This window comes from Amblyomma mixtum, chromosome 5 (assembly GCF_055824585.1).
Source record: "Amblyomma mixtum isolate Tamu chromosome 5, ASM5582458v1, whole genome shotgun sequence".
Classification (NCBI taxonomy): domain Eukaryota; kingdom Metazoa; phylum Arthropoda; class Arachnida; order Ixodida; family Ixodidae; genus Amblyomma; species Amblyomma mixtum.
Genome location: NC_143016.1, coordinates 162195422 through 162218073, shown reverse-complemented (window position 1 = coordinate 162218073; position 22652 = coordinate 162195422). Strand labels below are relative to the sequence as shown.

General features: G+C 48.8%; 1 protein-coding gene across 1 annotated transcript in view; it reads left to right on the top strand.

The window, feature by feature from the left end:
* Positions 1 to 924: 924 nt before the first annotated feature.
* LOC149344344 (uncharacterized) overlaps positions 925 to 22652 on the top strand; it is a 78856-nt gene continuing 57128 nt past the window's right edge. The window contains exon 1 of the mRNA XM_089542607.1: positions 925 to 1044. The gene's annotated coding sequence lies outside the window, so the exon portion shown is untranslated. The remainder of the gene's footprint in view (positions 1045 to 22652) is intronic.

The window sequence follows — 22652 nt, the reverse complement described above, 5'->3', positions numbered from 1 at the left end:
AGAAGCCAAAGCGCGCGTCCAATTTGGCGGGGCACGACACCGACGCCGGTTATGTCGAAGACGCCTTAGCATCAACGACGTGGTCTTGGTCGCGACGTCGGCGGAGGCGTCGTTCCGGTTGCGCGATCTACACATGCTCGCACGCTTCCAGAGGCGCCCAGCCATTCATTGGTCACGCTGTATCCGCATCGCGGCTTCTCGTCAGCCGGCTGAGGACAGCGGTAGCAGCAGCGCCAAGAAAACAAAGAAAAAAATGGACGAAAAAGCAGACGGCAAGATTAAGAGGTAAGCAGACGGCACTGAGGAGAGAGGGTGCGCGAGAGAGTAGCAGACGACGGAGCGTGTGACCCCGCGCGATTCAAGAAGGAGGATGGCGCGCTTCTCGAGGCATTGGACGGCCCGAATTGGGTCTTCCTCGCCGGGCGGCCCAGAAAAAGCATGGGCGCCCCGCGCGGACCTGTCAGTCGCGCACACACTGCCTCCGCCAGCGCGCGCTGCACCCAGTCTTCCAGCTCTCACCGCATACAACTCACCGCCACTCCTTAAACCCGCACCGGGCCACCAGAAAGAAGCACGACCGAATTTCTTCGCACCGCCAGCGCTGCTTCGGCTCTTCCTTCGACGCCCGCACGTACGCCAGCAGAGAGCGAAGTCGCCTTCTACCGCCTCGCCAGCGGCCTGTGGTGCGGGTGTGCGCGATACACTCTCCGGCAGGTAGCCCCGGCTATCGAGGAGTGTTTCACGCCTGTTCGGTCGTTGCTGCGTTCTACTGCAACCGGTCCATCGTGTTGCCAGTCGTCGGCATCCGTTCGCTGCTTGGAACAGCTGGAGGTCGGCCCGCTAGCTTCCCGAAAGAGGCTGTGCTACGCGGCGAGAGTGACTCCGCGCCGTGCCGCGACTCTCGGTACCGTTTGAAAGCGCAATCATTTTGAAACTCACCAGGACTTGCTCTTCCGCTGTGTGACCCGCTGAGACACACCTTCGTCGGAAAAGGCGTCCCGTGGAGTCTTGTTCACCTCTCATTCAAATCGTCGGAACGCACGGGTGAGTGACGTAAAGCGATTTCTGTTAGCAGAGGGCGTTTGATCTATGAACGGTGGAGCGTGTCATGATGTGCACACTAACATTTGCAAAGTATACCGCAATAGGCTGTGAGAATAAATGCGGTCGACATGTTCAGGAAGACGTAGACGGTTTTGCCCATGTTACCCTTTTCAGATGCGTGAGTGGAGAAATTTTGGGCTTTCATACTCCTCCACGCATTTATTCCGTTAAGTGCTCATTATTACGGTTACTTTAGCAAAAGCATGATAAGCGTACCACGCACGTGCAATAAAAACTGAGGGTCGATTCCCGCCGTGAATGGATAAATGTTGCCAATATTGTTGTTTTCTTACTCAAAAGAAATCTGCCCTGTCAAAAAAAATTCAAGCTTACCTTTGCCACTTTTTTTTTCCTTAAGGTTTTTTTTTTGTCCTCAAGAATGCAGAACGCCTCTCTCATGTTAACACGAGGAATAAGTTTCTGTGATTAAGTAGGACTTGTTTACAAAAAACGTATCTACTTAGGACGATCTATCAAATTGCAACCGCCTGTCGACGGCCATTGGTATCACATTCGCTTTAAGGCAGGTTTCTGGGCTAAACTGGCAGCGCGAAAGCTGTGGTTTGAACTGCACAAAGCCGCTTAGAATGCCTCAGTGCGACTATTAAGTATAATCCACCTGCATCTATCGGTCGAGAAAAGGCAACAACAAGGAAGTTGTCAACAAGACGACACTGCAGCCACACTTTTTACCGTCGACATTAATTGAGGGCTGATTTTTATGGAATGAAAATATAAAAGTAACGAAAATGTGCACTCCTTTCAATTGCTCATAGATTTCGGCTTGTAAAAGTACCATGTCCGACCGGTTTGCTGTGTTTCAGAAATGCAGTCTTGGAACGCTTTTGTTATTTCCCTGATTTCCTTGTATGACTCTAACATACCCTATAATTCTGAACCAAAGCATTTTTTGAGCGGAAAACCGTTTATGAACACACAGCTTTTTCATATAATCTAATATAACTATAACAATCACTATATCCCAGGTGACTTGAGAGGGACAGTTTTTATCAAGATGTAAATCACATACAACAACCGGCGCAGTAAGGCGTGGCCTTCCGCCTTTTTTCAAACGCATCTTTATGGGGCAGCGTAATTTGGAGAACCATTTCTTTTTCGGCATAATGAAATTTTCGTTGAAGAACGCCAGGTATGACGTAGTAGAAAACCAGCGCGATAATTCGAACGCGGTAGCTTCGCTAAATTATGGCAGAATTGCGGCCTGCTAACAAGCGCGTAGGGTTCTCGTAAAGCTTGAAGCACTGCATCAGTAGAAGCAGTCCCTGCAAGTTTATGTTACGGCTTACATTCCATGAAAAATCTAGAGCATAGCAGAAGGCAGAGCATCGGGCACTGGCACTATCAATTTTAAATAGTTTACGAGTGCGCACTCGTCCAATAGCTACGTGAACTGAACCACACGGAAAAGGCTTACTGAGTGTTAAGTAACCCTAATCTAAACTGTACAGAAAATCTAGGCTTACTTAAGCGCCGCGGTGGCTCAGTGGTTATGGTGCTCGGCTGCTGACCCGAAAGACGCGGGTTCGATCCCGGCCGCGGCGGTTGAATTTCTTTGGAGGAGAAATTCTAGAGGCCCGCGTACTGTGCATGCGATGTCAGTGCACGTTAAAGAACCCCAGGCGGTCGAAATTTCCGGAGCCCTCCACTACGGCGTGTCTCATAGCCTTAGTCGCTTTGGGACGTTAAACCCCATAAACCAAACCAAACGTCCTCTTCGCAACGCCCCTCAAATTGTGAAATTACGCAAATCATTCATCATGCCAAAACTTCAGTATGCATCCGCTGTTTGAAATACAGGGCATTATACTTTACTGATTCGTTAGAGGTGGCGCGAAATAGAGCCACCAGTTTCATTCATCGCTCGTACTCATACAGTATTAACGTTTCATATCTCAAGCTACAGTCCCAGTTATCTAGTCTTTCCCTGCGTCGGTGCATTTATAGCCTCTGGGTGCTCCACAAATTTTTTCTACTGCAAGCTCAGACAGGAAACATACATCTGCACATCTCCATTACGCACTCTAAGCGGATTAGTCATCCTTTGAATGTTTTCCGCCAACTTGCCCGCATGTCTGCTTCTTTTAAAGTAATTTTTCCTCCAAACACACACAAAAAAAAAACTGAAACGACCTTCCTTAACCAAATCGCATAGGTATGACATCGGTGAAAAAAGAAAATTTTAGTGTCTTGTATTAACCTCACCTATGTCGAGCGCTTGAAAAAAGCGGCTCTTAAGAATTGAAAGAGACTTGAAGTGACAGCTGTACTCTATTACAGTGCTTGCAGCCAACCGTAAGCCAATACGACCGTATCGCAAAAGACGCCTGTGTTCTGTGCGATGTCATTGCACATTAATCAATCAAATAAATCAAATCAAATCTTTATTTTCCGTGGAATAAGGATGGGGCAGTCGCAAAAAGCTGCTCCTAGTGGCAACTTGACGAGGCGACTGCCCCTACATCTTGGCAGCAGTTGGCATCGTATTATGCATAGTTCTCATACATTTGAAAACGAAATGACAAGCGCACTCAGTTAAAATACACTCACTATAGATAAATGACATCATTGGCTTTGTAATGATAACTCAAACTGTGTAATTAAGCCGAAAAGAAACAACGAACAGTAACATATATGAAAGCAAAAACAAAAAAAGGAAAAATGTAAATACAAAAAATACATGCAAAATATATAAAGACCGGAACTCACGCAGGCTTGTGCGTATTTTGAACACATGTAAATTTTACACACCAAGATAAAGCGGGAGGTTTTGTTACAAAACATTCTTTCACAAGAACAGGGTCTTCAAGCATTTTTTGGAAAGGTGACAGACATCCATTCTAGAGTTATTAAACTTGTTTAGCAGCATTGGGAGATTATATCCTAATGACTGCAAGGCGTAATTTTTTTAATGAACGCCAGGTGGTCGAAAATAATCGGCACTCCACCCCTACGACAACTCTTTTAAGTTTCCCCCTTCATTTCACGCCGTCTGCCACCCGTTCACTCACAGAGTGCTTCAGATGTTCACCCATAGCGGGACAGTTACCGCGCCCCTGGTTTCTTCATAAGCGCAGCGCTCTCCACCAGCACCTCCAAGGATTCCGAGTCTCCTTCGTCATGCTTCGGCGATTCTGAAGACGACAGGAACGCGTGGCGCTCTCTCAGCAGCGGGAGACTCGACAGTCGACGACTGTCCGCGCAAGCGGAAAGTTCATTTTCCGCTTTCAAACAAGGCCCTCCCAGTTACAGATTGCACTTGCCTGCGTCGTCCTGTCCATCCTTCGTGTTCCCTTCGCGCTATTATTCATGATGAAAGTACACCAACTCGCTCAACTTGCGATATTTCTAAAAACAAGCATTCCATCGCTTCCTCTGTCACTTTTCACTTTTGCGTCCGTTTTCTTTTGGCTTACCCAACAACTTTGGACAAAAGTATTTTTGAGCAGGAACGTATTGATCAACGCTATTTCTTCATATATTGTGAGATTTTACTATGACAATCAATATATCCGCAAATTTTTCTTTGGCAGGCATGCATTTTTTTATATTAGTGCTTTTGCTAACGTGAAAAGCCTTTCCCATTGATTTTATATGGCAGTCTTAACTGCTCGACGGTAGGTGTGAAAACAATATAAAAGAAATATATTGCTACACGTCGGAAGAATAGAGAACAGCCTTCAACATTTTCATAACAGTACCTTACAGTTTTCCCATATTCAAAATTTCTGTCTAAGAATGCTGGACATAGGCATGAAAGCACGTACTGCTTTAGCTATGAGAACACTAGTAGCACCTTCGATTTCGTTTCATATGTTTGCAGTGTCACCTTTCAGCCGCTCCTAAACATTTAAGCAATTGGGTGGATGAGGAAACGTATGCACCTGTCCGTTTCGCTGGTGGTTACTCTCGTAAAGGAGGGCTGCACAGAGGTAAAATATCTAACGAGAGCAGGAAATTGGGTTTAACCTTGCATCGCCGCATAGAAATCTCGTCTTTATCGCGTGTAGACAAAAATGTAGCACGAACAGCAACACACCAGACGACCTGCAAACGAATAAAACCATCTGACTCTCCAGAAAAAAAAAACGAAAAGCGTTAATACCATCATTACCTTTCTACAACGCAGAGTCAACATCACAAAATGCCACGGAATCCTGTGCAAGGTCTTCGAAAGTATGTGTTGTTTCTTTACAGGATATATTCACACAATTATCAACGTGCTGTAGCCTCAGGCCTTAAAATGCTGAAGTCTGCCGCGCTAGTGGAGAGGAAAAGAAGAGAGGTGAGGCAATCACCCTCTCCTTCGTCAATCACAAATGATATCTGGGCCACATTCTCTGTTCCGCAAAGAACGGCCCCCTCCGGGGCCATATATACCACAGACCACGGACCTCATATCAAAGGACAACAGTTGGAACTTTCGCAATGGCAACTACCTGACAACCATGAGGATGTTTTGTTGTCGTTCTGGTAAAAATTACGTGGCTGTAGCCAGGACATCAATAACCTTCCTGTTGTCACACAGATACCGGTAGAGATCACTACGGTACTCCTGCAACAAATTCCTGCTGCGAAGTGGTCACGCTGCAGTGTGGAAAACAAGATTTTCCTTTGAGCAATACGAACCTTATAGTGGAAGGCTTATTTTCGTTCCAGCACGACTTAATCAAGAGGTAAAAATTTGAAAGCTGAATGTTGAATACTCATGCCCCAAAGAACGGCGAATTGAAGAGAAGAGCAGTGTTAGCGATGTACAGTTTTTAATGTTATATCGTCAGGCGTACCATGAAAGCCTTTACGGCGTCACCTTTACGGCGTCACCTGCCATTTAGGGGTTTTTTTCTCGCTCTGTCTGCCGCATGCCAATCAAACCTCTTCTCCCTTCTGCACTTTTAGGGGAGGGAAGGGAGATGCCGTAATGAATATGGCCAAAAAGAAAAGGACTCAGACAACCGCCGACTTGGATGAAAAATAGTCTGCAGAACTATCCGTGAAAAAATGAGGGCTTCCGAGAGCTGTTTCTTCGCATTCCAAGAGAAGAGCAACCTGAGTCTCACAAGCCCCACCGCTAGTTGTGTTTAAACAGCCACCGGCCAGTGCAGTGGCGCATTGCTTGACTGCTGCACCACTGCGCTGGTAGTGGTATGAGGACTCGCCGCCGTCGATTAATGTGATACGTTTTGCGTAGGCACCACAGCCGGAGTTAGCAAACAACAGGAGATTCCAAAATGGGGAGAGTAAAAAAAAGGAACCAGTGAGTGAAAAAAAAAAGAATTTCTCAGACACCAGCAGATCTTCGTGCAACGTAGCCAGCCGCCCCAAAAAACTATCTCTGCAAAAATGAGGTTTTCGGGGATATTAGTAAACTGATATCGCATTTCCTCAGCATCAAAATAATTGACCGCCCCTCATTTTTTGTTGTTTTAAATTATTAAGAAAAACAGAGAGAGAAGAAAGAAAGGTTTCAGTCGGTACACCAGCTGATAAGTAACGGAGCCAGTTGGTGGATCGGCAGTGATTTCTTACTTAACGGCGACCAAAAGCTCCCCGTTCCGAGCAAGGAATCTAAAGAAACAAGCAAGTTAGAGCTCCAGTTGCATATTCCATTAGCCGCACGAATGGGACAGCGAGAGCAGACAACGGGACAAGCGGTGTCGCCGTCCATGCGTGAGTGCGCTCAACCAAGCCCCGTAGGGCGAGCCTTCCATTAGGGGGAGGATACGTGGAAGCCATCCCTGGGGCCCGCAGCCACGCGTGGCCAGCGGCAACGCCTCAGCGCCAAGAGTGGATTGCGAAGCAGTCGGAACGAGGACTGGCCGCGAACGAGGAAAGTTAATTAGGGTGTGCTGGCTTCCTTCAGAAGTACTGACTGCTTACTCTGCGAGTACTAGGTTGCCACAGGCCACCATGTGGGCTCGCGGTCATGAAACGCCAGCGAAATAGAGGGGGTGCACTTCAGATGATAGCGAGCCGGTTGTCATCGAGTTCCCGCTTAGTCAAGCTCTTTGCTTTTTTTTTGTAGGGCATAAAAACTGTTTCGTCTCATCGCGCAGCTGACGATACAGCGCCTTCCATCGCCTAAGCGCGGAGGCGTGCAAACTGGCTTTCATAGTCGATGCTTTAGTGCCAGCTGTCAGAGATGAGGAAAGTAAAGATGTCCCGCCGTCTATGTACGCCCCAGCACGACATGGTTTCAGAACTGTTCCAGAAGCCAGTTGAATCAGACCTACCATTCAGTCGCGCCGCTAGAACTCTATGCGCACAGTTGACCTGGGATTGATTCACACACATGGCCTTCGACCGAAGAGAGTAGCTGTAGGTGCCCAAGAGGCCAGGTATTTTAAAGCGCAGCTCTTAGGCGCCCGTCCATCGACGGCTCACCAACGACGGCTCACTGTCGAATTCGAACCAACGACGGCTCACTGCCGAATTCGGACCCTGGTGCATAAGGATGCAGCAGAGAACAGCAACGAGAGAGGACACAATAAAAGCAAACAAGTTCTCCTTTACTTAAGACAGCGAGTCGAGTCGTTGTCTGAACACACGTGTACCTGACCTGCCACTACGACTCGAGATACGCAGCGAGTGTGAGAATGGAGCTGATAAGAAGTTCATCATGTTCACTGTGTTGAAATGTGCACGATATTGTTCAGACCCAATCAGAGGTAAAAGGGCAAGCTGGAGCTTTTTTCTAATTTCCACATACTAAGATGCGGGGATAAGAAGCAGCCGCGTGTTTTCTTTTTCTTTTTTTTTTTGAATGCCCGCATGAGCCATAATACGCTGGCGCCTCCCGTTTGACGACACATACTCTTTTCCTCCAAGGTTTTGCATGGTAGTACACTTGCGCGACGGAGCTCCAAAGTGATGTTTAACGCGATGCTTTTTAATGACGTCGAAGGCTAAGGTTGTCACGGGACCTATAATTTAATAGTCGTCCATCAACTCCTTGAAGACACTAGCGCCGATCGACACAGAGCGGCACGCCTCAGACCCACGAGGCTGCTAAGGATCACTGATAACGGTGCAAAATGGGTCAAGCGCCTTGCATCATTAAGTGTGTTGTGTGAAATTTGCATTCTAACCCATAGCAAGAAGTTCCGCTGGAAATGTACTTTGCCTCTCTGTGAAACGAATTCAGAATATGGTGCTTCCAAACGTAGAAACATACAGGGGGGAAGGGGAGGCTGATACGGTTATCTAAGCTGCTTCTGGTTTTGCCGAGAAGTGCAGTGAGCTGCCAAAACTTTCTTGCCTCGCAATATAGAATATACTAAATTACAGCGTGTCAGGGTCCGACTTTCTAAAGGCACACACACGGACCCTCGGAGGAAGACCAGGAAAAGCTTTATCTGCGGCCAGACCAAGGTATCCACAGCGGACACTGTGAACCATACTCTTCTGGAAACGAGCAATTGGGTTATTGCTAATAGAAGCGCGATCTGTTTGGCCTCTGTAATGCCTATGGCCCTGAGGGTACAATAAATAAAAAAAAAAGCGAAATTAACGCTCAGTGGCCAGCAACCTTCATTTCTTTTCGTCGCAGCCACCCAGCATTCCACATCTGCTCTGCTGTGCCCGTTCCAGCTGCGGCACACTCATTTGATCGAGAAAGATGACTCCTCGCACACAGAACTACATATGTATTGTACTCTTTCGAAACAAAAAATAGAGAAAGAAAGAGATGTAGAAAGAAATGCGGTTGGGGCTCTGGAGGCGGCCGGGTTAACCAGCGAAAGGTGCCAGTTTGCTACCTTGGACGGGGGTAAAGGGAATGGGCGTGACATATTGAACGGAGAAGTGAGTTACAAATGAAGAATGGACCGAAAGTAAAGGCTTTGTGCCCTGAAAACTCATAGCCTATACCGCAGGACGACGTCTTCAAGGAACTGAACCGTACATGGCAGATCTCAAGAGCCAACAATCGCTGCGGCCACCGTGCGAACACCTTTGGCTCCGACAATGAGCGTGGTTCACCTCTTCCCAATGCACGGCGTAGAGGCTGCCTTTCGGATTTTGAAGCGTTTGAGAACAGGGCAGTACACTTTGGGCAGCTTGAAGTTGGCCTGCTTCGATGGACCGCCGCATTCTAACGAAAGAGATGCGAACGAAAACGGAGCTTGTATAACCTATAAAACACCAATAAAATAAAATATAGGCGTCTCCCTCACCACGCCCATTTCGCAACTAAACCGTGTGTAGACACTGAAATTGCACGAATCCCGGAGGCTATGCTACATTGCCATTCACTTCAAAGCGGCGATAACCTGTCCTTCTCTGTGCAGACGCTGTAAATGAGACTTTCTCAGACACAAACACAAATGTGTTTTTCTGTCGTACACGTTAACACAGCCAGAAATGACCACGAAATGAATGTTTACTGCGAATAATATGCCGATGGTGTTGCCCACAGCACTTCTTTAACCCTGCCCGGCTCTTCGCATGCGCGTGCCCACTCTGTCCTTTTCTCTTGGCCTGCCACGTCTCTTCCCACTCGTGTCGTGCACTCAGCAGAGGTCAGCAGCAAGACAACTCTCTCATAATACAGCTTTTAGAGCAGAGCCTCTGTCGATCGAGGGGGCTGGGCTACGACCACCATATTAGCACATAGGAGGTCTGTTAGAAAAGTATCCGACTTTATTTTTTTTGCGAACACCTGATAGATATGAAACAAGCGCGCTTGCATCAGGCGACCTTGAACCTTCATGCGCATGCACGAATTTTTTCCTGCCTGCCGATAGCGTCAGTCGCTGGGACACAGCATTTGAGTGAGGCAGTGCGCAGTGCTCTCGTCGGTTTTTTTGCAAGGAAAATGACGGAGTGAAAGGAGCAGCGCTACTGCATCAAATTTTGCCATAAACTGGGCGACAGCCAAGTGGAAACCATTCGAAATATTCAGACGGCTTTCGGAGACGATGCTGTGAGCAGCACACAGATTAAGCAGTGGTGCAATTAATTTAAAGATGGCCGCACATCGGTGGAGAACGAGCCACGCTCCAATCGGCCATCAACATGCCAAAATGACCAGGTCATTGCCGAACTGAACGCTATGTGATGCGGGACCGTCGCGTGACTATCTGAAAAATTGAGGAAGAGGTGGACATGAGCAATTTCTCCGCACATTCCATTATCACCGAAGATTTGGCCATGGAGAGAGTTGCGGCGAAATTCATGCCGAAGCTGCTCACGGTGGAGCAAAAGCAGCTTCGTGTTGAAGTCTCACAGGACATGCTGGATTCCGCAAACAGTGACCCCGACTTCATCAACATCATAATCACTTGTGACGAGTCTTGGGTGTACAGGTACGACCCGGAAACCAGATCCCAGTCGTCACAGTGGAAGCATTCCACGTCGCCAAGACTTAAGAAGGCCCGCCAAGTGCGCAGCAATGTGAAAGTGATGCTGACTGCTTTCTTCGACACCCTCTGTGTGGCAGTCCACGAGTACGCACTCCACAGGGTCGAACAATGACCAAAGAGTACTACAGGGATGTCCTCCGTTGCCTACGTGATGCTGTGCGGTGCAAGAACCCGGAGCTGAGGTCAACAGGAAATTGGCGCACCCATCGCGACAATGCTCCTGCACATTCCTCGCTCTCGATTCAGATATTTTGGCGAAAAACCAAACTCCTGTAGTTCAACAGGCTCCTTACTGTCCGGATATGGCCCCTGCGATTTCTGGCTGGTTCCCAAAATCAAAAGGCCATTGAAAGGAAAGCGATTTCAGACAAGGAAGAACATTATGGCTGCAACGACAGTTGAGCTAAACTCCATTCCGAAAGGGGCATTTTCGAAATACTTTCCACAATGGCAGCATCGCTGGGAGAAGTGTGTGGAGTCCTAAGTAGACTACTTTGAAGGTGACTAGGTTTGCAACGCTCCAGTTATGCAAGTTTTTTTTTCTACGGCCAAAGGTGGATACTTTTCTAACAGACCTCGTATAAGTTTTGCGCCCATCAAACGGTCAGCAAGGAAGTAAGCTGAGCTGTGATTAGGGCCAGAGGCAGTGAGGTCATTGCTTGCATAAAGATGTCCATGTATTTCATCCCTGCGCTCAATGACAACTGAGCCATTTAGCGAGTTCGTCACCTTTTGTTTACTTCAGTTGCATTTTGATATCTAGTCTGCAATGTGAAAGGGCACTTTAGTCAAGTTAACTCCACTGCACCCCGCTACAAGATAAAGTGTTGATTATGCGGAGTTCTAAGGAGGACGACCGGCACTCGCGCATTCAGAGTGTAGTAACTGAATGTTACCCAGTTCGCCGAACACGGTTGATTGCTGAATAGGTATACATATTCATAATGATTCAGAAATCTAACATTTGTGGACCTGCCGCAATTTATCTCTAACACTCGTCGCTTGCAGATTTCGTCACGTGGTGCTTTGCGCCTGCACCTATGGCTAGTTAGTACACAATAAATTTCAAATTAGTTTGAACGATTTTACATCCCGAGAAGACGTCAGGGTGGGTTTGTAGCACTGTACCTATAGTAAAAACCTAGTTCCGGCGACAGATATCCAATTTACACTTTCATGCTGCTCCACACTGCTGGTTACAACGTTTGTACTCGGTCTCAGTGACATACCGCTGCTACCGCCCTCCTGGGTTTCCAGAAAGAGCGACGCATACAATTAGTAAAAAATATAGAGAATAAGTAAGACTAGTGTGACGGCGGCTCTGAAAACTAATTGTCTCAAATGTGCTGGAGGTATGCTGGAAGTTGTCTGTACGGAATACGGCAGAAGTACCCGTGCTGATATACCTTTACCAAATACTCCCGACGTAGGGGAAGAGCCATTTCATATCATGGACTTTCCGTGCAGCCCTCCTATATTGTGCATGAGCACCTGATGCTCTTGCAGTGCCACGCGTATACCATCACGGCCGATGTGTGGCACAGTATCATAGTTTACCGACGCTTGTGTGGTCTTTTTTAAGACACCGTAGACGAAGTAAGGCTGCCATATCAGCATACCATGACAGTTTCTACTCAGGGACAAAGAAGTGTGCGAGTCCCTCAGTACGCAAGCAGTTTTTTTTGCGCAAGGCGCCGACTGACCCGACGAACCTATTACGAGGAAGAATTGCCTTTTGCTAGCGTTGAGCACCGCGATGGCTTTGCGAAGCCACAGCTACGAAGATGTCTCCTAAAAGGAAAAGTAACGCTCGCACACTTTCATGGTATCAGCACGAAACTCCCCGTTCTTGTTTCAGACCCAGCGCCTGGCGCCTTTTCGTCCTTGTCTCTCCTAAAGTGCAGCTGAACCCAGCGGATCTTTAGTCGCGGTCAATCCCTCCAAGGCATGTCAAGTACCCGAGGAGGAAGCTGAGGCAAACGCAAAGACGCTCTTAGGTTCGGGCCCATTTAGAAAGTAGCACCAGCAACGGAGTCCCAATTCACCTCACAATCCGTTAAAGCTCCGCCAGCCACGTTCGTTTTGAGAAGAGATTCTCCGCCGGGCAGCCTTTCACGCTTGACCACCCTTGCGTCGCGGTGCGCGCGTAGGAGGAAGCCGCGGCCCCCAATGTTGACAAGTCCGGCCCACGATCATCGACGATACTTAACCCGCTTAGCCGGGCAATCGGCTTGGTCACGCCAGGGAGAGCTGTAAGACGAGCCGCCCGAGCCCCGTCCGTTGCGTGACCGACTCAGCGTGGGCTGCAGCTACTACAGAAACACGTGGCTCTGAAGAGCGCCTCAATATCCACACGCAGGACACGGGAGGCACGAATGTAGGGGCGCCCGTAAGCGGACAGAGAACAACCACTTCCCTTTCTTCCTTGCACCCCCCATCACAGTCAATCGAGCATTGGAAATGCTTACAGCCACCGGCGACGAAGCGAAGATCCTCTCTCGAGGGCAAAGCGGCAAATGTCGTCGACCTCACCCAGCCTCCAGACGAAGCGCGCGCGGGGGTAAGCTGACGAAAAAGGAACGAAGACTTGCCCGGAGGCGTCGGGTCACCAGACGACGGCGAGAAACCGCGAGTTTCCTTTTACCGCCCTGATCCTGTTTCTGATGCCGCCCTGCTTCTGACGGCTTGCGCGCGAGAAGGCAGCACTAACCGTCCTTAATCATACCTGTCAAAGAAACCAGCCAAAGTTGCTTGTCGGCTTTGATCAAAGAAACCACAAGCTGATTTCGAAGAAAATCTATCCCCGCACAGCTTTTTCCGTCAGCAATGCTCGCTGACCGTAGATTTTAAACCGTACCAGAAATGAAACCCGCTTTTTAGCGCGCATTACCTCGCGATCAAGAGTTCCAAGCCGCAACGGGAAGATCGCTTATGCGAGCTGGAATCGGTTGTGTGGAGCTACTCGTAACATCTTCACCAGGCCAATGGGGTTCATCTGGTTGCCGACGGCGCCATAAAATTTCATAACTCGAAACTATGAACAGGATAATACCGGTACGTTCCAGCCGCACTTCTGAGTAACTTCGCCCTTAGGACGTTCCACAGTTGCACTACTATTGCTCACTAGACTCGGGAACAACCGTGAATTGTACAGGTCAGAAATGACTGCCACCAGCACCGTTTGATTCCCGGCTGCTTCTGACTATGATAGGGCACCTCAGCGTATTGGCCATAAAAGGAATCGCAGCGGCTGCTCACATTTAGAAGCCGAGGTTTGGCGAGCGGTATGGTCGAACATTTCTTCCCGCTCATACTGTGCGCCATGGATCCTAGGCGCATGGAGCACATACTTTGCACGATGCGGCCGCTCACAACGCTCTCCCGCACGAGTTGGGCTAAAAGGTTGCGCTCAACACGAAACGCTTGTATCCCCATTCCCGTAAAATTCGGGCAAAGATCATGCCAAAACCGGTCCAAAGCAGACGCCGAACGAAAATGCCGAAATTTGCGACATTATCGAGTGACCTTCAGGGTAAATGGAGGTTCCGTCATGATACAATACCAAGCACGTCAAACCGCGTACAATGATAATTTACACAAAAAACGCCTTCCAAATGATTAGGCGCCGCTTTAGGCAGGAATAGGATGTGTAAGATCAAGGGCAGTGTTTTCAGCCCACTGAAACTGCAATGAGACAAAACGCAGCAAAATGGAACAAAGTTCTACGAAGCGCGGCAAGTCGATTGCACGACAGTAGTGTGCCGGGACTGAAACCTCACTATAGTTGCTGGAATAATCTTGCTACTGTGCAAGCACGTCACTCAAATGTGCGCCCCACAGGTTTCTTGTGAGAGTGATTAGTGCAGGTGTTTATAATGAAATCAAGAGTAATATGGCCCCTCCAGTACCGCCTAAGGTTTCTTACTTAAAGGAGTGAAGGAGTGAGTGGCCTAGTGAGTGATCAGGTGAACGGATTATATGTGTGTATTACGGCCACTTGTGGCCAACAGCCAGCAGCTTCTCTCCCAACAGAGCAGACATAGCGGACATAGCTATTTTCATAGCTTGATCCGAATCAGGTTCAAGAGTTTTTATCTGTGTTCTTGAGGATAGTTGTTGTACCGTCCATATTTCTTTTTATTGCGACTTCTGCGTACTAACAGCGTAGAACACACGACAGGAAAAAAAATGGATAGTTCGCAGAAACTGGAGAGTTGCTACGCAGCGCAGCGAGCCGGTCCGTGGCGGACCTGGCTCTCCTTGTTCGCTAAGCAGCTTGAATTTGCAGGAACCCTAAAGGGGGGAGGGGGGGGGGGGGGCGTCAAACCCCTTGTGGCCCCTTGTTTTGAGCCGGTTTGAAATGTGGTCGGGTAACATTGGATTTGTTCAAAAGCCTCTTTGGGGCGACCTTGGCTAGAGCAGCTGTGCTTATTGTCCTGATCTGTTGGGATAATGGCTGAAGAGGCCTGAATAGGAGAGGCAGCAGCGATGATGACGCTTACGCTTTAATTCATAGGAGCCATGAAGTGAAGTGGTTATTTATTTATAATCCCTTGCACGGCCCAGAAGGTCATTGAGTAAAAGAGACAAAGAACGAGATACGTACAAGACAAACTAATTAATGCAACACGAGATGCAAGAGAAAAAGTAAAACGAAGCTATTGTACATGACCCTGGAGTGTTTATTTTGGAGGCAGATTATTTTTTTCTCTGTGTTCTTAATATGCCTAACGCCCCACAACTATCCATTAAATATTTAGAGCGCCTGGTGCAAGTATTAATTGATTTGGAGGTGTGCTGTCAACACAAGACACCAGGGCTAAAAACTTTAGTTACCGCAGTTCACAACAGAGAAGCCAACGAAAAAAATTTACTGTTTTGCAGTGTGGCTAACTGTTAAGGGATAAAAGGATTTTCCACTGGCCACGAAAGATGCCGCTGTCTCCAGTTTGCCTTGCTTTATGCATCAGTTCTCCTTGTTCTTGCTGTTGATAGGCGTGCGTTCCAGCCGATAGTAACTCACGTAAACACACCCTTGTTCAATATTTGAAAAGCCTTCCTGGAAAGCAACTGTGGATATTATGAAGGCTGTCCTCATATATGTAACGCCCTCTCCAATCGGGCATCATGAAGCGCTTCAGTAACGCTCAGCGCGGAGCACAGCACATCTAAGCTCTCAGCTTGCACCAGGCACAGTGCATCTGGCTTGCGTCTTTTTTCAAACCAGCTGTTCACTGCAGACCAATTCATAACCTAGAAGATAATCTGTCGTGTCTGAATCTGGACTAAATGCTGTTCTTTACAGGTGAGAAGAAATTCCAACTCATATATGCATCTCAGCCAGGCAGAAAGTAGAAGCTGCTTATGAGCACACCAAATACGCGTCCACAAGAAAAAGTAGCCAAACACACTGTATTGTTCCCAGCGTCGAGGTTGCGCCACACGTGCTGCACGAGCGGCGTTGCGCGAGTTGCAGTGTGTACCCCCGGTCCATTCTTGAAGTTCACTGCAGATACTCACAGGAGGAAGAGAGGGGTAAAGAAAGTAAATAAGAGCCCATGTTCAGGCGTCCACGTATTGCCATCGTTTTTTGCTCCGGTAGCTGTGCGCCGACATCCGCATTGTCATCTCCAGGCTCGATCCCAGCACTCACCTTCTACGATAGGTAAAATTTCCATTTTCCAGTTCATCGAAATTATTATCTCAGATTTATATGAGCGGTCCAACAAACCACTCAGTATAAGTGCATACGCAAAAACACTAGCAGATATCCTTCTGGAAAAATCACCGACCATCGCTCAATGGCCCCCGCTTGCAACCGTTGAGCCCTGATGGTGTCGAAATCACACATGTCAAAAACGTGTGGCAGCGAAGCCTCTGCGCATTCAGTAATGAGTAAGACGCGGTTACGAGCTTCGAAAGGCGCTTCAAAACTTTTAAAAACCTCATCCAGGAGTAAGTTATGGTTAATGAGACATAGATCCACAAATTTGCTGTATCTCGGATTCTGTACCCCATATGTATTCCGTGCTGCTGCTGCTTCTTCCTTAGACTGCACGTCTAAAAGAAAATACGAGAACAGTGATTCCGATAGCAATGGGGATCCAGGAGGAACTATCCTGTTAAAAATTATTGCAGGCAGGAGTGGGGAAGGAGGGACGATAGTAGGATATATGGTAATGGGTGAGGGGAGAGGCCCTTTCTTGTCATTTTCGAGAACCGCTGAAGTCAGGTTTTCAGCTAACAGCAGTATAGCGCTTAGTTCACCCTGACACATCGAAGCGGAGAACTAGCAGGTGAAAGGTGACGAACACGAGGAATTGAAGCAGTAGGACTAGATATAAACAATTAGATCACACAGCGCAAGAGGCCGCGGCGATGGCCAAGTGGTCTAAGGCATAGAATTACCAAGCTCCTCTTTTGTACCGGTGGTGGCCCAAATCCCACTCAAAACTGAAATGTTTTTCAGCTTTATTCCTTTCGGACTTAAAAGTGCGCAGTTTCCAGGCAATTTTGCGTCGTGTTCGCCAGAGCTTCGCAATGATTTTTGAGTGAATTTGCAAAGAATGAGAGCTGAAAGCGTTGCGTGCTTAAAAAGTGTGATTCCGACTGTTTTGGGGTGGCGGCGGCCACATTTCGACAGAGGCGGAAAGGATCTCTGGGCACGTCAAAAATTCCCAGGTGGTCCATAGGCTCCTCTACCTCCCTTTATTCTGTCACTCCCTCCTCTATCCATTCTCTTACGGTGCAATTGAAGTGTACATCAAGAGGCGACAGTCGCCGTGTTATTTCCTTTCTTCAAAAGGCAATTTTCTGATAAAAAAAAGGAAAACATGGCGCCTAAAGAAGGCCGAAAAAGGGCACAGTCAAGCACACAATTACACACACCAGGTGATACAGAAATGAGGTCGTTACGTCGCGTTACGTCCAGCTCGCCCAGTGAGCGCCGAACGACGGCCTCGCTATAGGCTCCCAAAGCATCGCCGGGTGGCGCTGCTGCGCCTGATGGGCAGCGCCATCTATGGGAGAAAAGTAAAAACTGGGGCGCTGCTCGCTGCTCGCGCTGCTTTCACCACGCTTCTTTGCACGCGCGCTTTTTTGCACGTGCGCGCGCCAGCGCTGTCGCGATGTGTCGCCTGCATGAGCCACAATACGATCGTTCAGACTGACGCGCAGTACTGCAATGCAAGCTTAATTAAAGGAGGGAAACTGATTAGTCGCGTCTACTGTGTGGAGCAGACGATCGACGATGAGGAGGCCCATTTGACTGTAAAATGCGTTTCTCGAGTGAGTATTAACGTCGTACTGTATGACATGTAACTAGAGGTAAGTCCCCTGTATAATTATGTGCTCGAAATATGCGAAGTACTATCAGCTCTGCGAAATAAAGCGAGACACTTGTTGATCGTAGTTGTCAGTTGTTGCATGCGATGCGCAGGGCGACCCACTTACGTGCGAGTCGAAAGGACATGCGACCAGGCAACAGTTCGTCAACATTCTACTCCACCTTGGGGAACCCCTAAACATATGACCACCATTGTTCGCACTTGCAAGTGCGACCTGCGGGTCGCCTTCTCGCTTGAAATGAAAACTCTCCGGAATAACATTGCTTGCGCGCTTTCGAGAATTTCGTCTGCTTTGACCGCGTCTCCTGCACTCGCGCTCGGTGCGATTCGCAATGCACTACGGCGACCAGGAGGATGTCGTGACGGTATTGATGTGCACCGCAGTCGTATAAGCGTCATGATGACAGCGACAGCGGCGCTCTTCTCAGGGCCGGCCTGCCGCCGCCGTCAGAAAAATACGCTAATATTGTTTGTTCGCGTTCATACCAAACCCTGGAGTAGAGCAACGTCAAAAATGAATCATTTTTGAGGATCGTTGGCCAATACCGAGCTGCTGGTAGAAGTGATAACTGCGATACAAGCATATTTCTTTTCCAAAGCCGCTTTGCTGATGCCCAGTGCTGCTCGCCTGTTGTCACCTGGCTCCGCAGTTAAAGGCATCACGGAAATCGATCACGTCTTTGTTTTATTATGTGACGGTGAACATAGTAAAACGGTGACGCGAGTAGCACCTTTATTACAGCGCTGGCCAGTTCCGAAGTGCCCTCAGCTGCAGCATCGCGATGCGAAATGGTTAGGCTTAGCGACGACTACGGCAGCGAGGGAGCAGCGCAGCTCGTCGCCCGGCGTGGCCGCGGGCGACGTCGTTGCCGAAAGCTCGACTGTCCGCGGACGGCGTCATTGCCAAAAGCTCGACTGTCTCGCCGATTAGTTCAGCGGCTTGCGACTCGCAGTCGCAAGGCTGGAAAATCGAGCAGCGAGCGACTTGCCTGCGCGTCGTCTGCCACTTTTTTCGTGGATGGTAGGGACAGACTCACTGGCTCTCCGAAGAGCGCGGCCGCATACTCGCGTGTTCGCGGTAAGAGTGGATCACCGTGTACATACGCTTTGGTTTTTACATTACGGCCTTCGTACTACCTCCTTTTTGCTTCGCCGAGACCGCGTCTGTCAACGCGAAGATTGCGCCTCGCGCAACTCTTCCGTCGCGCGTGCACACAAAGCTAGCAGGGCGTCTGCTACGGCGCCGCCCCGAGTTTCCGCTGCTCGCCGCTGCGGCGCTGGCGTCGCGCTCCCAAACTTGAGCTTGGGTTCCCTATAATCGACAAGGCGCACTCACAAAGTCCGGCGCTCGTGCTGCGAGCATCCCCTTTCCTCGACAGAGCGTCCTCGATCCCACCGCGTTCCGAAGCGCGTAGAGGGAGTAGCCGAGCCGCCTGTTTTCTCGCCTCATTCAGACTACGCGCTGCGCCCGTTTATCTGTGCCTTTCCCCGTGGAGTAAGACAAACACAAAGCGGACAGACGGGAGGAGACAGGCTGTCTGGCGCAGCCGGGCCGGCCAACGCTCGCCCTTCACCACGGCTCGTTAGCTGCCGCGCGTAAGCGAGGCACGCAACGCTTGCGCAACGAATTTCTCTCCCTTCCCACCGGTGCGCAATCCCGACAGTAAGGAGCAAGTCCGCAAGCGCCGTCTCGGAAGGGGGACCTCCCCGAAATCACTCCGCCCAGTCCAGCTCGTTTACGCGCGTCAGCGCCGACGCTCGCCCCCGTTTTCTTGTACTGCTGCCTTTGCGGAAACCTTATTTGCTTGTCGTGAAGCGAGGCTGCTGCTCACTGGGCTGGGTGCATTGGACTTGCCTTTGTGTTGTGTCCTTTATCTTTAGAGATGCCTTTCCCCTTTGTTCTTTCAGCACAGAATGAGTTGTATGCCTTGTTGACCAATAGTTTTCTGTGCGTCTTGGAAATCCTGGTCGCATGCAATGCGGTCGGGACACAAAAGAAGAAGCGTGCTACTAGGATGTCCACCGGCGCTGCAGACGAGAACGCTACGGCTTAGCTCGGGAACAACGTTCTGTGGTTCCACAGTATGAATTGCGACCACGAGTCCGGACGGGTGTGGCGGCTCTCAGAATTCCGTCGCTTCCCCTTCAGCACATGCGAACAGAACAGCACGGTTGGAAGGCGTCACCTCGTGTCGGTCCCTTTACTCCGGGGCCACATATAGTTGTCCCAGGTATAAAAATTGCGTTTCAGGAAAAGGAGGCCTTGGTGACTGTCTCGTTCTTGGCGGTCACATTAACCACGCCTCCATCATTATCATCGAAAACTTTATAACAGAATTGAGAAGTTTGGAGCGCGCAGGCTACCGGGCCGCCCGTATGGCCGCACTGCCCTCAGGCGGCTATAGTTTGCACGATCGGGTCCCCCGAGCGCAGCAGGGTCTCCCAGTGTTCCCAGGTCCCGAGGTTCTCCATGCCACACGGGGAATGATACGCTGGGCGATAAAAAAGAGATGGAAAGCCGAAGCGAGAGGTTAAGGACAGTGAGTACAGGATGAGTTGAGGAAAATAGGGTGGTAGTGAGAAAGAGTGAGAGGAGAGGGGAAAGAGTGTGTTTGCAATTTGTGCGAAAGGGTTGCCTGTGGGTTGCTAAAGGGCTTGTGCGGTGCAGGTATAGATTACGCGAGGCCTTGGATGCCAGAGTCAGCTGGATGAAAGTATGATCATGCTCCTTTCTGAATCCCGGTTGGGAGGCCGCCAGAGCCCAGTTCAAAGAGCCTCGGGCTAATAGTTTTCTGGCCTCGTTTCAAGGATTCCCGATGTGCGCGGGCACCCAAATGAGCTCAACATGACGGCGCGGGGATGCAATAGGCCAGTCAAGTATGCAAAAAGCAGGGACTTGGACTGGGCCTCGCGCGAAATTTCGGATTACAGTTTTATAATGTGACAAAGCAAACCAGGCTTTTGTGTTAACGATGGCGAGAGCAATGGCTTCTTCCTCTGCAGCTTCGGGGGTGGTGTCTGGGGGAGGCGGAGTGTGTGTGTACCGATGCAGGAAAGAGCCTGAACCACCACTGTAGCGACAGTTTCATCGCCAGTGACATGGCCGCCGCGATCGCGATTTAACACAAATCAGTCGGCGCAGTAGTTGACCGCTCTTAGCACTAAGCCACCGCAGCGAGTCACGCCAGGTATGAAAATTTGGGTTTAGAAAATGAAATGCGCAGGAACTGTGTCAATTCTCGGCGAACACCTCAACCGCGTCGTGAGGGAAGAGAGTAAAGGTAGAATAGAAGAAGTAAGAGAGAAAAGGGTGCCATAGTGGGGACCTGCGGAAAATTTAGACCACGTGGGCCTCTTTACCTTGAACTGAGAACTCACGGCACACGACCACCTTCCGCATTCGCCTCCAAAGGAACGCTGCCGCCGCTGCCAGTTTCGAACCCGGGAAACTTAATGACTGTTACTATAAAAGATGACAATGAGAGCAATAGCTTAGACAATGTATCATCCCCACACAGAACCGTTGACAAGATTTGGAGGTTTTAAGGTGGCGCAGTATTATAATTATCTACTACTTACTGTGTCGTACTGCGCAGCTGTTAAAAACTGCAATCATTTCTTCGACAACATTTCCACATTCAAGACAGTTGTTCTTGGTTATAACACAATTCAAACAGATGTAGGGTCCTTACCGACCCCGAACAACAACCATGCCGCTCAATCATTAACTTGAAATCTTCCAGTTCTCAACAATTAAGCTCATGATCCTTTCGATATTACCAGGTAGCCTAAAAAAATGAGAGAAAAGTGGGTTTTTCTGATGCCATTATTGTAATAATCTGAACAAAGTAAGGCAACATCTTGAAATCAGTGTGCTGCTTTTCTTTCTGATGATGTGAATCTGTTAGTGCTTTTTTTTTCCTTGTAAAATGTATTTGTGCTTTTGTTTTGTGATTGAGACTTTTCAAATTGCGCCTATGCTGCTATGATGATTTGGGGAAGTCGCCTCGTCATGCTGCTGGTAGCAGTAGCTTTTTGCGGCTGCTCCATCTTTGTACCTTTTACAAAGGAAAATAGAATTTTATTTTATTTGATACGCAACCTAACCACTGAGCCACCGCGGCGTCTATACCCATGGCGAGCGAGCTGGCAGGGAAAGAGAGTTCACTTGTAGTGCGAGGAAAGGGCCAGTTGCCCTGAGTGCGCGTTGTGGAGCTGGGGACAGATGCACTGACGCGCTATGTCATCTTTCGAGTAACGCTAATACTTAGCAGTTGAAGTTCCGTATCTACTCAAACCTTCCACAATTTGTCCGGTCACCCTGTGAAAACACTTACACATTCTTCGGCTGGTAGTGTACAAAGCTTTCTCATTAATTAATTGACGCTTGTAGATCAACAGACTGAGATAAGTGTTGTCTCTGTATAAATGCACACACAGGGACGCGCGCACACAAACTCTTGTGCTTCAGGAATTTATACGGAAACACTTATTTGTAACCTGTCACCACAGTATACGGAAAAAATGCAGTGTTCGCACCACCTATGTTCAAAGAAGCGTCGCCTGTTGTTTTTGGTCGAACAATTTCTCGAAACAACTGCAGTAAAGAAAGGAATACCTAGTTTCCTTATTTCCCGGCAGTGCACGACACATTATTGCCAGCGGCGCGTGTCGCTGGTAGAAAGATTTTATTTGTAACCTTGCACCACACAGGCACGCTTTACAAGAACTAAAGCAAGTATGGTATACAGGCAGGTCGTACGCATGTTCCAACGGGTAAAGCGAAATACTGAGCTGAATCGGATTGCTTACAGCGACACTA